At 35.8% G+C, this 15,129-nt stretch overlaps 1 protein-coding gene across 1 annotated transcript in view; it reads right to left on the minus strand.

Annotated features, from left to right (window-relative positions):
• Positions 1-15,129, minus strand: part of rnf123 (ring finger protein 123) — a 239,019-nt gene that overhangs the window by 108,626 nt on the left and 115,264 nt on the right. The gene's annotated exons all lie outside the window — the stretch shown is intronic.

Raw genomic sequence — 15,129 nt, forward strand, 5'->3', positions numbered from 1 at the left:
CGTGCAAAACAAAGGGGAAGGGGAAAGGGGAAGGGCTAAGGGGTAGAATTGGGATTGGGCCTTATTTATGATTCAACACAAATAAAAGAAATAAAAATGAAAATTTCATTAAGAGTATGCATTTGATGATTTGGATACAGTTGTCTTGGTGCTAAATTTATTTAAGATTTTCTATCTAATCCATATCTCCCCCTTAAAGGGAGGGACACTCCACTTTTTTTGAAAATATGCTCATTTTCCAGCTCCCCTAGAGTTAAACATTTTATTTTTACCGTTTTGGAATCCATTCAGTTGATCTCCGGGTCTGGCGGTATCAGTTTTAGCATAGCTTACCATAAACCATTGAATCTGATTAGACCATTAGCATCGTGCTAAAATAACCAGAGTGTTTCAATATTCTTCCTATTTAAAACTTGACTCTTCTGTGGTGGCATCGTGTACTAAGACAGACAGAAAATTAATTGTTGTGATTTTCTAGGCCGATATGGCTAGGAACCAGGGGTGTGACAAGACACTTAATCCACGAGACGAAACGAGACGAGACACGAGATTGGGTTCACGAGAACGAGACGATATTTTTACACTTTTTAAGAAATCCTCAATGATTAAATAAATGAATAAGAAACTGAAATCATGTTATTTTAAAAAGTTTTAACTAATCAAGGACTGTCCCTAACAATTATTTTGCTAACTGATAATAAAGTAATTTGTTATTTTTGGGTAATAAAAATAGACCCAAGTGAGCAGTAAAATTACATAATAACGAAGATGCAATAATAATTGGTTCAAATAAAGTATTAAAATCAAGTTACATTAAACAACATAAACAAACACATTACATTTGTGGCCTATAAATAGAAAGCATTATGTATGTATTATAACAAATGCCTGCAGGGGGCGATAGTGGACTCGTCTCACAGACGCTATCTTAACTTTCACTTTAGACGGAGAGAAGCGCTTATTTTTAGACAAACAATGTTTAAATCCATTTTAATATTTAATATATGTCCATTTCTTTACACTAGAAATGATACAGCCACTGTCATTTTTGAGAACATGCGGACATTAAATCATGTAAACTCTGTGTGAGGGTTTAATCTGCTGAGACTTCACATCTGACACTGATCAACAGACAAACACAACGCGTCTCAGACTTCACACGAGTTCCCAAACGAACATTATTGGAAACCCAAACAAAAAAAGCAAACGCAGTAAAAGACAAATATAATGCATGCACTGTAAAAGGGTCAAACAGAAAGCTGCATCCTCCGGAGGTCGCATATGCAGGCTGCATACGTCATCAAGGTTTATTTCAGATCATTAACTGAGCATTACATTCGCAAGTCACGAGCATATTACAACAATTTGCGATTATAATAATAGTAATAATCAAGGACTTTGCTGTTGTAACATGGCTGCAGCAGGCGCAATGATATTACACAGTGCCCGAAAATAGTCCCCTGCTATTAAGAGTAACTAAGGGGACTATTTTTTGGCAGTGCGTAATCAATAAATAAAATAAATAAAAGTTGCGCAACTATTAATTTTCTGTCGGTCTTAGTACACAATGTAACTACAGAAGAGTCAAGTTTTAAATAGGAAAAATATCAAAACTCTTTGGTTGTTTTTAGTGTAATGCTAATGGTCTAATCAGATTTAATGGATTATGCTAAGCTATGTTAAAAGTGGTATCACCAGACCCGGAGATCAACTGAATGGATTCCAAAATGGTAAAATCAAATGTTTAACTCTAGGGGAGCTGGAAAATTTTTATCTTTTAAAAAAAAGTGGAGTGTCCCTTTAACACTTTAAATTGAAATCTGGCATGTATCAAAGTTTCATTGCGTGAAGTTTGGACATTATACTTACAATGTAAATAATGCATTGACTTCAGGCACATGCACACACAGACATCAAAAGGAGCTTGAGCACCTGCCCTTTATCTTCCTCAAAAGAAAGTGCCCTTTGTTCTACGGGTGTGTATGAGACTGCATGTGGCGCCGTGCAGACCAATCGGCCTGTGACATCAAAGTACCGCAAGAAAATGCAAAATTCCAAAGCTTAAGAAGCAAACACTAGATTTGGAGATTTTCACTATGGTATTTCTTGTAAAACCATAGTAAACACAAATGTACCATTGTCTCAGGCACTATAGTTTAACAAATTTATTTCCAGTAAAACTATAATGAATGAAAGTACACCAAAAAACTAAATAACTATAGCCTACTTATATTATAGCAAAACCATGATTGATTTTTTAAATAAATAATTATGAAAAGTTCAATATTTTTCGACTTGAGCCCCTGCCCCCCAACATTTCTGTGCATGTCCCTGATTTGCTCAAATGTAACACATGATTACACAAATAAGTAATACATCACTAAGTAATATGCAAAAATTTTCAAAAATCGAATTGTTTTCCTACTTCCTGTTACGAGGGTCTTAAAGCACGAAGATGATATTGTATATTACATAATATTTAATATTCAAGAAGACTGGGTTCCACTAAAGCTCGCAGTGTGAACAGAAACCCATCACAGGAAAAGTGAAGCAAAACCCAATTTCAAAGCCAAACCTAGCCAAACAGAAATAGGTTATTTTTCACTATTTGTTCACATTTTGTCTACTTAAAGGGGGCTACTGTACTGTTAAGGCCTTTATAGAGAGTTACGTATGAAACCTGACAAACTTCTTAAATAAAAATATTTCTATATAGAAAAATCGCACAATCTTTACATCTTGGAGCCCTAATAGATAGCACTAGCAGCACTGAATTGAATTGAATCTATATATCGGGTGTGTCACAGGAAGGGTTGATGAGACTGCAGATGTGTCGATTCGCACAATGGAGAAAGGTGCCACAGTGAGAAGAATCAATGGTGACGAATTGTCAATGCAATGCAGATCAATTTAAAAGAAACACCATCTATTTAAAACTGCAGCATCAACAAAGTGTGTTGATCAAAATCTCTGCACCATCACAGTTTATTTAATTTTTAAAAGCAAAGTACAAGCAAAAGTCCAGAATAAAGATTATTATACACTTAATTGACGCACTTATAAAATGTGAAGTATTTAAAAGCTGCGTGTGACATCTGCATGCAGAGTGGAAGAAAAGGTTTGTGATTGATTTCGCATGGGTTTGAGTAAAACCCTTAAAGCTGTTTATTCACATCAATCTGTTAACTTGTGTATTCTCAGGGGCCTGCTGCTAACTTCACAATAGTCGATATTTCAGTCTCACGAATAAAAATGAATTACAGTTTGTGTCAAATGATCTTGCAAGTTTTGCTGCCATTTGTTGAAATGTCTTGGCTTATAAACTTGGGCGCATTGCAACACTTCGTGTATGTACGGTTTATAAAAGGATGTTCTTAATGCATTATACTACAGTAATAAAACAGCTTTTGATCATTCATAGCACAGTTAAAGCTCATAAAATGCATTATAACAATGTAAAATATGCATTATAATCTTTAAAGGTATATCATTAATCATAATGCTAGTTTTGATTACTTATGATAATATATAGTTATGTTTCAAAATGCATTACAAATGAATATAAAATGCATTTGAAACATCTTACCATTGTGCAATACTTCAGAGAAAACCTTTTCAAAGAATGACATAGAGTAGACCTAAAATGTCACGGGCCAACAGGTGGGCCATAGTTGTTGTTACATATTTATTATTACATATCCTATAAAGTTGAAATTATCTTGACAAACTATAGATTGTTGGAAAGCTCTAAGAATTTATTTTTCATATTTCAACACCATTTTGCAAAAAAAATGACATTATAAGAGCAATTTCCTAAAATGTCACGGGCCAACAGGCGGGCCATAGGTGTTGTTACATATTTATTATTACATATCCCATAAAGTTAAAATTATCTTGACAAACTATATATTGTTGGAAAGCTCTAAGAATGTAGTTTTCATATTTCAACACCATTTTGCAAAAAGAATGACATTATAAAAGCAATTTACTAAAATGTTACGGGCCAACAGGTGGGTCATAGGTGTTGTTACATATTTATCATTACATATCCTATAAAGTTGATATTATCTTGACAAACGATATATTGTTGGAAAGCTCTACGAATGTAGTTTTCATGTTTCATCACAATATTGCAAAAATAATTACGTAGTAAGAGTAATTTTCTAAAATGTTACGGGCCAACAGGTGGGCCATAGGTGTTGTTACATATTTATTATTACATATCCTATAAAGTTGAAATTATCTTGACAAACTATATATTGTTGGAAAGTTCTATGAATGTAGTTTTCATGTTTCATCACAATATTGCAAAAAGAATGACGTAGTAAGAGTAATTTTCTAAAATGTTACGGGCCAACAGGCGGGCCATAGGTGTTGTTACATATTTATTATTACATATCCTATAAAGTTGAAATTATCTTGAGAAACTATATATTTTTGGAAAGCTCTACGAATGTAGTTTTCATGTTTCATCACAATATTGCAAAAAGAATGACGTAGTAAGAGTAATTTTCTAATATGTCACGGGCCAACAGGTGGGCCATAGGTGTTGTTACATATTTATTATTACATATCAAATAAAGTTGAAATTATCCTGACAAACTATATCTTGTTGGAAAGCTCTACGAATGCAGTTTTCATATTTCAAGGCCATTTGATGACAGAAATTGTATAGTGACAGTCATTTAGTGAAATGTCACTAACCCCGTAAAGGAACATGAGTTTGTATATATTTATTATTGTAATATTCATCAAAATAAATCCATAAATCTTCAAAAATCTTGACAAACTACATATCATTGGAAAGCTCTAAGAATGTAGTTTTAATATTTCAAAAACTTTTTGCATTAATAATAATAAAATGACAGTAATTTATTAATTTGTGACAAGAGTATGCAGCTAACTGTTGACACCGAGTGACCTTTGTTGGTAAAACCACTAAAAATATGACAGAACCAATTTATTTGTGATTAAATTTGGATCAGAACTAGTTAAGATTTATTGTTTAGCATTTTAAGTGTAAACATCTTTTTAAATATAAAATGCATAATTTATTGCATTATTTTTCTTTCAAAAAATATTTAAACGGCTATAATAATTTTTTAAAATGTAATATTCACAACAACAGTGAACAACTTTAAAGTGTCTTCTTTAAAAAGAGACCAAGATTTTGCTTCTAGACCAAAGAATGCCAGAGTTATAGTAATTTGAAGGTGCACATCACCACCCCCCCACTCAAAAAGGGGGGTGACATTAAATGGCTCTTACAATATATTTCTTGTTTTGTTTGAAATTAAGCCTAATGTAAGTGCATCTGAAATATTATCAGGGCTCAAAAAGACTGAAACGTCAACATTTAAAGCTTTTGAGATGAATCAGAGCTTGTTGCCGTCTAGCTGACTGTATTATCTCAGCAAGAAAGCATGCAGCTTTGAAATACCGCTGGCTTCTGAGACACGACTTTTTAAGATTTTATGAATGCTTTGAATATTAAGACTTTGTTTCGAGACTCATGTTCTAAAATCTAGGTACAACACTATTTACTTGTACTGAATCTGAGGTCTGATCATGTATTTCAAGGTAACATATAATTAGTTGACTGTATTTTCACAGCATATTTATTTTAAAATCATTCAAGAAGGTATGCTTTTTGTAAAGTGATACATCATGAAAATTACAAGCTAAACGCAAGCACAAAAACAAACTACAACATCTAACTGTTTATCAAACATATCCATACACAAATGTACAGAATTTTGCCCAAACACTACAATACTACCATGGTACATATTCAAAAGCCACAGTATAGTAGTATTGCATGTTTAAAATTCATAGCTTGCTATGTTATATGTCCAAGTATACTACCATGTCCTAAAAACAATGGTATTATAATAGTATCTTGCCCAAACACTATAGTACAATAATGGTAAACATCCAAAAGCCACAGTTTAGCATTACTGTTTACATAGTATTACATAATATTACATAGTATTACTATGGTACAGTATATGTCCAAAAATAATCTATGGTATTACCATGGTATAGTACCATGTCCTAAAAACAACGGTATTACCATAATTTCTTGCCCAAACACCATAGTACTACAATGGTAAACATTCAAAAGCCACAGTATAGTAGTATTGCATATTTAAAATTCATAGTTTGCTATATGTCCAAAACAATCCATGGTATAGTACCATGTCCTAAAAACAATGGTATTACCAAAATTTCTTGCCCAAACACTATAGTACTATCATGGTACATAGCCAAAATACACAGTATAGTATTACTGTATGTTTAAAATACATAGTATTGCTATGTTATATGTCAAAAACAATCCATGGTATTACCACGGTATACTACCATGTCCTAAAAACAACGGTATTACCATAGAATCTTGCCCAAACACTATAGTACTACAATGATAAACATTCAAAAGTCACAGTATAGTAGTATTGCATGTTTAAAATGTATAGTTTGCCACAGTATATGTCCAAAACAATCCATGGTATTACCATGGTATAATACCATGTCCTAAAACAATGGTATTACCATAGTATCTTGCCCAAACACTTTAGTACTACAATGTTAAACATCCAAACGCAACAGTTTAGCATTACTGTTTATTTAAAATACATAGTATTACTATGGTATATGTCCAAACATTCCATGGTATTACCACGGTATACTACCATGTCCTAAAAACAACGGTATTATCATAGTATCTTGCCCAAAACACTATAGTACTACAATGGTAAACATCCAAACGCAACAGTTTAGCATTACTGTTTATTTAAAATACATAGTATTACTATGTTCTAGGTGTCCAAAACAATCCATGGTATTACTACGGTATACTACCATGTCCTAAAAACAACGGTATTACCATAGAATCTTGCCCAAACACTATAGTACTACAATGATAAACATTCAAAAGTCACAGTATAGTAGTATTGCATGTTTAAAATTTATAGTTTGCCACAGTATATGTCCAAAACAATCAATGGTATTACCATGGTATAATACCATGTCCTAAAACAATGGTATTATCATAGTAACTTGCCCAAACACTATAGTACTACAATGGTAAACATCCAAACGCAACAGTTTAGCATTATTGTTTATTTAAAATACATAGTATTACTATGGTATATGTCCAAACATTCCATGGTATTACCACGGTATACTACCATGTCCTAAAAACAACGGTATTATCATAGTATCTTGCCCAAACACTATAGTACTACAATGGTAAACATCCAAACGCAACAGTTTAGCATTACTGTTTATTTAAAATACATAGTATTACTATGGTATATGTCCAAAACAATCCATGGTATTACCACGGTATACTATCATGTCCTAAATACAACGGTATTACCATAGTCTCGTGCCCAAACACTATAGTACTACAAATTCAAAATTCACAGTATAGTAGTACTGCATGTTTAAAAGTTAATGTTTGCCACAGTATATGTCCAAAACAATCCATGGTATTACCATGGTATAATACCATGTCCTAAAAACAATGGTATTACCATAGTATCTTGCCAAACACTATAGTACTACTATGGTAAACATCCAAATGCAACAGTTTAGCATTACTGTTTGTTTAAAATACATTGTATTGCTATGTTATATGTCCAAAACAACCCATGGTATTACCACAGTATACAACCATGTCCTAAAAACAATGGTATTACCAAAATTTCTTGCCCAAACACAATAGTATGATCATGGTACATAGCCAAAAGCCACAGTATAGCATTACCATATCTTTAAAATACATATTATTACTATGTTATATGTCCAAAACAATCCATGGTATTATCACTGTATAGTACCATGTCCTAAAAACAAAGTATTATCATAGTATTTTGCCCAAACACTACAATATTACCATGGTACAGTACATATTCAAAAGCCACAGTATAGTATGATTGCATGCATAAAATGTATAGTATTGCTACTGTACCGTATGTTAGAGGTCCAAAACAATCCATGGTATTACCATGGTATATGTTCTAAAAACAATGCCAAAACACTATAGTACTACCATGGTACATATTCAAAAGCCACAGTACAGTATTATTGCATGTTTAAAACGCATTGTATTGCTACTGTACAGTATGTTATAGACAGTTTCAGCAGTAACAACATAAACAAGCGGCTGTTGTGGTCCGCACGTAACTTCCGATGAACTCCGCTTAGAATAAATAACAACAAAGTTCTTTAAACGTAGTTTATTTCTATAACAAGCAAAAAAACAACACATAGATTACCTAGGAAACCAAAATATTTGTTATTTTCGCCGAGGCATTTGTTCAAGAGATCAGTTTTGCAACTTGTCAGACCATTAAAAAAACGAAACCGGAAGTAAAGTTCGGATCCAGACGTGTATTGCGTCAGCGCACGTGCGTCCGATGAAACCGTCTATAGTTCTGAACCTTACTTCCGGTTTCACTTTTTTAATGGTCTAGTTGCTAAACTGATCTCTTGAACAAATGCCTTGTCAAAAATAACAAATGTTTTGGTTTCCTAAGTAATCTAGGTGTTGTTGTTTTTTGCTTGTTATATAAATAAACTACGTTTAAAGAACTTTGTTGTTATTTATTCTTAGCGGAGTTTACCGGAAGCTACATGCAGCCACTTGTTTATGTTGTTACTACTGAAACGATCTATAGGTCCAAAACAAACCATGGTATTACCATGGTACCATGTCCTAAACTAAGTATGGTCTAACAGAGCCCCACAGTACATCTGTACATCGCCAAAAACATGTAAATACTAACTCATGTCTAGTAAAACCAACCCCACAAGGCTTTTTCTCCTTTGTTGTAAGTGTGATGGATTAGCAGTGAGAAGAATTGGCAATGATTGAACTGGTGGTCAGACGGTTATCAGCAGGTTTTGCTTAGAGGTGTTGAAAAGGCAGTGAGAGTGATACGTACTGTCCTTTCACCTGGTCCCCCGAAGCTGCCAAAGCCAATTACACTATGTCACAATCTAATTAGTACAGCACTGCGAGATGTATCTCAGGCCTTTTAGCCAACAACAATGGAAGGAAATTATCCAAATAGATTTTTTCTCGCCCAAGAGATTGGAGACGCGTGTAAACCAGAGAGAAAATAGCGCCACACAGTTTGAGGGAAAGTGTGTGTCTTTTTAAGACTTTTTGAGACAAAATTCCAGTTTTCCAAGAAAAACCTTACAATTCAGCTTTAATGTGGGGTAAGTGACATTTTTGGAGAACTGCATATAAAATGTAAGTGCTTTATTTACATCACTGTACAGGGTTTTCAATGAATAGCATTGAACATATGAACTACTGCACAAATGCACTTTTGAGTGTTCATAGTGTGGAAGTTAGCAACGGCAAGATCTTGGGTTTGAGTCCCAACTGCATAAAATGTAAACCATAAATGCAATGTTAGTACCATACCATATGAATATGATCATTCCTACTGTGATATCATACAATCATTTAAACTGTTGTATAGCCGCAGACCTTATAGATAAAGAAATAATTGAATTTCAAAGTGTGGTTGTAAAAACCTCCACTGACTTTTTTCCACTGACATTTGGAAAATCCTACGGCTGTCCCATCGCCATTAAGCTATTTAGGGGTGGAAAGAAGGTGATGTAAAACCAATTCATCTGTGTGAAAAGATAATCAGGAGACATTTAACAGGACCACAGGGGAAAATTTATCCCAAAGACCAAGGCTGAACCCAAGGTAACACCCTTACTTAATAGGTATAAGCTAATGCAGAACAAATGGATAGTGCTGCATTAACACCGTAGTGACTACTGATATCTAATAAGGAAGTAAATAAATAAAAAATCAGTAAGTAATAGCATACTAGGGATGCACCAAAAGGAAAATTCTTGGCCGAAAACTCAGCCGAATACAGAAAAAACAAATATATTTGTTTCAGGAAATTTCGTTATATAGTCACGTAATTTTTTTATTATTTTTCGTGATATTATCAAGAATTTCTGAGTTTTTTTCGTGATCTTATAAGGAATTTCTGTTTTCGTGTAATTATCACGTATTGGTTACTCAACTATTTTTGTCCTATTTTCTTACCATTGTCGCTTCGGTTTACGGTTAGATTTACATTAAATGACATCCCTACCCAAACCCAACTCTAACCCTAACCCCAGGCGACATATAAAAAAAAATAAAAAAAATCGTATAAACTAATATATATAGTGACATTCTAATGCAAGCACTAAATCTAACCCTAAACCGAAGCGACAATGGTTTAAAAATAGGAAAAAGCAGTTGAGTAACCAATACGTGATAATCACACGAAAACAGGAATTCGTTATCGATCACGAAAAAACGCGGCAATTCGTGATAATATCACGAAAAAAGAATCAAAAAATTACGTGACTATATCACGAAACCTCGTGAGACTGGGTAGTATTTTATATTATTTATTTATTTTATTTTTTGCCAATTTTCTCACCATTGCACAAGTTACATTTTCAGAATGTCTTTTTACTATATTTATTTCACATTATTTGACAATTTTTTTTTACATTCCAGCTGTCATTATAGTGCCTTACATCTGGTCAGTCTCTGATCAGATAACTATAAATAGACTTGTTAAAACTGTCATTCGACAACATAAATAAGTCTTGGCTAAACGGATATTAATACGATCTTCTATTCCCGCACAAAAGGCAAATAACCTATTAATTGCAGCGGATGCGCATCTGTGTGCACGGTCAAGCACAAGCAAAGGAAGAGAGCGAGAGAGACGGCGGCAAGATTGACAGGATGACGCCGAAGTGCTCTAACAAAAAGCTTATTGTTATTAAATGTTTTATTTCTCGTTTAATATAAGCGTGTTTTTCATTGTAGGACTTTACTGGTTTTAGGAAGTTTTTATTACATACTGCTGACACATTTCATTGTTTTATGACATGAAGAGTTAAAGTCCCTCGTTCTCTGTGCTTGTGCATTCAGCAGACAAACACACAGGATTGTTGCCGCCGTGTTTTTTTTCATAAACGCTGCATGGTGTTCAGGATGTCTTAAATTGTAAATGAAACTTGAAGTGCTGTATGTTTTTGCGTCTTTCTCAGACACTTTAAAATGCTTTTACCAACATGTTTGCTGCATTTGCAGGTCTCTCACTCCGCGCTGGTTGCTATAAATTTATTTGGCCCTTTCACTTGTTCGGCCGAACATTGAAAATAGTGCTGGGCGATAATTTGATAACGATCATTTTAATTATATAAATCTCCGCGATAAAACGATAACGGCAGTTCAATAAGTGATCGATAATGTTTACGCACTCTGTGTAATGTTGCGCAAACACTTGAAGGAGTGGAGTAAGATGACGCAAGTTATTCGTTTATAGTAGAGCCCTATGATTTTCACAATGTGGATAACGTGGACGGAATCACGGAATCCAAATGCGCGTAAACATTTTCCTTTTTGTGTAATGTTGGACGCGCAAACAGTGTTCGTCAAAGCCCTATGATTTTCGCGATGCGGATAACACGGACAGAATCACAGAATCCAAATGCGCATAAACATTTTCTTTTTGTGTAATGTTGGGCGCGCAAACAGGGTTCGTCAAAGCCCTATGATTTTCGCAACGCGGACGGAATCACGGAATCCAAATGCGTGTAAACATTTTTCTTTTGTGTAATGTTGGACGCGCAAACAGGGTTCGTCAAAACCCTATGATTTTCGTGATGCGGATAACGCAGACGGAATCACGGAATCCAAATGCGCATAAACATTTTCTTTTTGTGTAATGTTGGACGCGCAAACAGGGTTCGTCAAAGCCCTATGATTTTCGTGATGTGGATAACGCAGACGGAATCACGGAATCCAAAAGTGCATAAACATTTTCTTTTTATGTAATGTTGGACGCGCAAACAGGGTTCGTCAAAGCCCTATGATTTTCGTGATGTGGATAACGCAGACGGAATCACAGAATCCAAATGCGCATAAACATTTTCTTTTTGTGTAATGTTGGACGCGCAAACAGGGTTCGTCAAAGCCCTATGATTTTCGCAACGCCGACGGAATCACGGAATCCAAATGCATGTAAACATTTTCTTTTTGTGTAATGTTGGACGCGCCAACAGGGTTTGTCAAAGCCCTATGATTTTCGCAACGCCGACGGAATCACGGAATCCAAATGCATGTAAACATTTTCTTTTTGTGTAATGTTGGATGCGCAAACAGGGTACGTCAAAGCCCTATGATTTTCGTGATGTGGATAACGCAGACGGAATCACGGAATCCAAATGCGCATAAACATTTTCTTTTTGTGTAATGTTGGACGCGCAAACAGGGTTCGTCAAAGCCCTATGATTTTCACAACGCGGACGGAATCACGGAATCCAAATGCGCGTAAACATTTTCCTTTTGTGTAATGTTGGACGCGCAAACAGGGTTCGTCAAAGCCCTTTGATTTTCGCAATGCGGATAACGCAAACAGAATCACGGAATCCAAATGCGCGTAAACCTTTTTTTGTGTAATGTTGGATGCGCAAACAGGATTCGTCAAAGCCCTATGATTTTCGCGATGCGGATAACCCCGACGGAATCACGGAACCCAAATGCATGTAAACATTTTCCTTTTGTGTAATGTTGGACGCGCAAACAGGGTTCGTCAAAGCCCTATGATCTTCGCGATGCGGATAAAGCGGACAGAATTACGGAATCCAAATGCGCGTAAACATTTTCTTTTTTTGTAATGTTGGACGCGCAAACAGGGTTTGTCAAAGCCCTATGATTTTCGCGATGCGGATAACGCGGACAGAATCAAGGAATCCAAATGCGCATAAACATTTTTCTTTTTGTGTAATGTTGGACGCGCAAACAGGGTTCGTCAAAGCCCTATGATTTTCGTGATGTGGATAACGCAGACGGAATCACGGAATCCAAATGCGCATAAACATTTTCTTTTTGTGTAATGTTGGACGCGCAAACAGGGTTCGTCAAAGCCCTATGATTTTCGCAACGCCGACGGAATCACGGAATCCAAATGCATGTAAACATTTTCTTTTTGTGTAATGTTGGACGCGCCAACAGGGTTTGTCAAAGCCCTATGATTTTCACAACGCGGACGGAATCACGGAATCCAAATGCGCGTAAACATTTTCCTTTTGTGTAATGTTGGACGCGCAAACAGGGTTCGTCAAAGCCCTTTGATTTTCGCAATGCGGATAACGCAAACAGAATCACGGAATCCAAATGCGCGTAAACCTTTTTTTGTGTAATGTTGGATGCGCAAACAGGATTCGTCAAAGCCCTATGATTTTCGCGATGCGGATAACCCCGACGGAATCACGGAATCCAAATGCGCGTAAACATTTTCTTTTTGTGTAATGTTGGGCGTGCAAACAGGGTTCGTCAAAGCCCTATGATTTTTGCGATGCGGATAATGCGGACAGAATCACGGAATCCAAATGCGTGTAAACATTTTCCTTTTGTGTAATGTTGGACGCGCAAACAGGGTTCGTCAAAACCATATGATTTTCGCCATGCGGATAACATGGACAGAATCACAGAATCCAAATGCCCATAAACATTTTCTTTTTGTGTAATGTTGGGCGCGCAAACAGGGTTCGTCAAAGCCCTATGATTTTCGGCATGCGGATAACACGGACAGAATCACAGAATCCAAATGCGCATAAACATTTTCTTTTTGTGTAATGTTGGGCGTGCAAACAGGGTTCGTCAAAGCCCTATGATTTTCGCCATGCGGATAACACAGACAGAATCACAGAATCCAAATGCGCATAAACATTTTATTTTTGTGTAATGTTGGGCACGCAAACAGTGTTCGTCAAAGCCCTATGATTTTCGCGATGCGGATAACTCGGACAGAATCACGGAATCCAAATGTGCGTAAACTTTTTTTGTGTAATGTTGGACGCGCAAACAGGATTCGTCAAAGCCCTATGATTTTCGTGATGCGGATAACCCTGACGGAATCACGGAATCCAAATGCGTGTAAACATTTTCCTTTTTGTGTAATGTTGTACACGCAAACAGTGTTCGTCAAAGCCCTATGATTTTCGCGATGCGGATAACTCGGACAGAATCACGGAATCCAAATGCGCGTAAACATTTTCCTTTTTGTGTAATGTTGGACGCGCAAACAGTGTTCGTCAAAGCCATATGATTTTCGCGATGCGGATAACACGGACAGAATCATAGAATCCAAATGCGCATAAACATTTTCTTTTTGTGTAATGTTGGGCGCGCAAACAGGGTTCGTCAAAGCCCTATGATTTTCGCAATGCGGATAACGCGGACAGAATCACGGAATCCAAATGAGCATAAACATTTTCTTTTTGTGAAATGTTAGACGCGCAAACAGGGTTCGTCAAAGCCCTATGATTTTCGCGATGCGGATAACGCGGACAGAATCACGGAATCCAAATGCGCATAAACATTTGCTTTTGTGTAATGTTGGAGGCGCCAACAGGGTTCGTCAAAGCTTTATGATTTTTGCAACGTGGACGGAATCACGGAATCCAAATGCGCATAAACATTTTCCATTTGTGTAATGTTGGACGAGCAAACAGGGTTCGTCAAAGCCCTATGGTTTTTGTGACACGGATAACGCGGACGGAATCACGGAATCCCAATGCGCGTAAACATTTTCCTTTTGTGTAATGTTGGAACACAGCAGACAAAATAGGTACAGTATACTGCACTTTATTTCAGCGTCCGCCTTGCGCGCGCAAACGTCCGCACAGCTTTAAAAGTATATTTACAGGACATTCACAAACGCGTGATCAATGAACTAAGTTTTCTTTCTTGTTTAAGTGAACATAAACAGCTGGATGTTACTCCGTATACTGAAACTTAAAGCAGTCTGTCTTGGGTCTTAAAGTGACAGTAGCCTGCTGCTTTCTGTGTCAGAAATGTGTTGATTTCATAACAAATATATTTACATTTAATACAGATGCTTGGACACTAAAACACGATTTTTGTATTTGTATTTGTCATGTTCGGAATAAAAAGTAGTTTAAAATCATTATTAACTGTCTATTTTTTACAATTTTCATTCACGAGCGAAAATCTGCCTTTGTTATTTATCATGATAATTGTCGATATCGACTGATATGGAAAACATTTTCTTG

The sequence above is a fragment of the Misgurnus anguillicaudatus genome, chromosome 23 (assembly GCF_027580225.2).
Source record: "Misgurnus anguillicaudatus chromosome 23, ASM2758022v2, whole genome shotgun sequence".
Classification (NCBI taxonomy): domain Eukaryota; kingdom Metazoa; phylum Chordata; class Actinopteri; order Cypriniformes; family Cobitidae; genus Misgurnus; species Misgurnus anguillicaudatus.